At 27.1% G+C, this 288-nt stretch overlaps 1 protein-coding gene across 1 annotated transcript in view; it reads left to right on the plus strand.

Moving 5' to 3' along the window:
* LOC119587753 (alpha-sarcoglycan-like) overlaps positions 1 to 288 on the plus strand; it is a gene marked incomplete in the record, with an annotated part of 13,449 nt that overhangs the window by 8,490 nt on the left and 4,671 nt on the right.

Here is a 288-nt window from a genome sequence, read left to right on the forward strand (position 1 = left end):
TATATTGGGTTTGTGAAATAATTTAGGTAGTAAATTTAGCAGATGATTCTAGTAAACATGATAGTTACTATAATTCACAGTTTCTCTTGTAGAAAAAATATTCAAAAGATTTCTGGTTAGATGAAAGCCTGAAGTTTTAGTTGGGTCTGATGCTGAAGAATTATTTTCCTTTTCTTTCTAAGGGAAATTAGAATATCATAAGGGTTTAGGAGAGAATTATTGATACAGTAACATTGCTGAGTTAAAATTAATAAGTTATATGCTTCTTGTTATTAGTGTTTTTTTTTT

This window comes from Penaeus monodon, chromosome 23 (genome assembly GCF_015228065.2).
Source record: "Penaeus monodon isolate SGIC_2016 chromosome 23, NSTDA_Pmon_1, whole genome shotgun sequence".
Taxonomy (NCBI): domain Eukaryota; kingdom Metazoa; phylum Arthropoda; class Malacostraca; order Decapoda; family Penaeidae; genus Penaeus; species Penaeus monodon.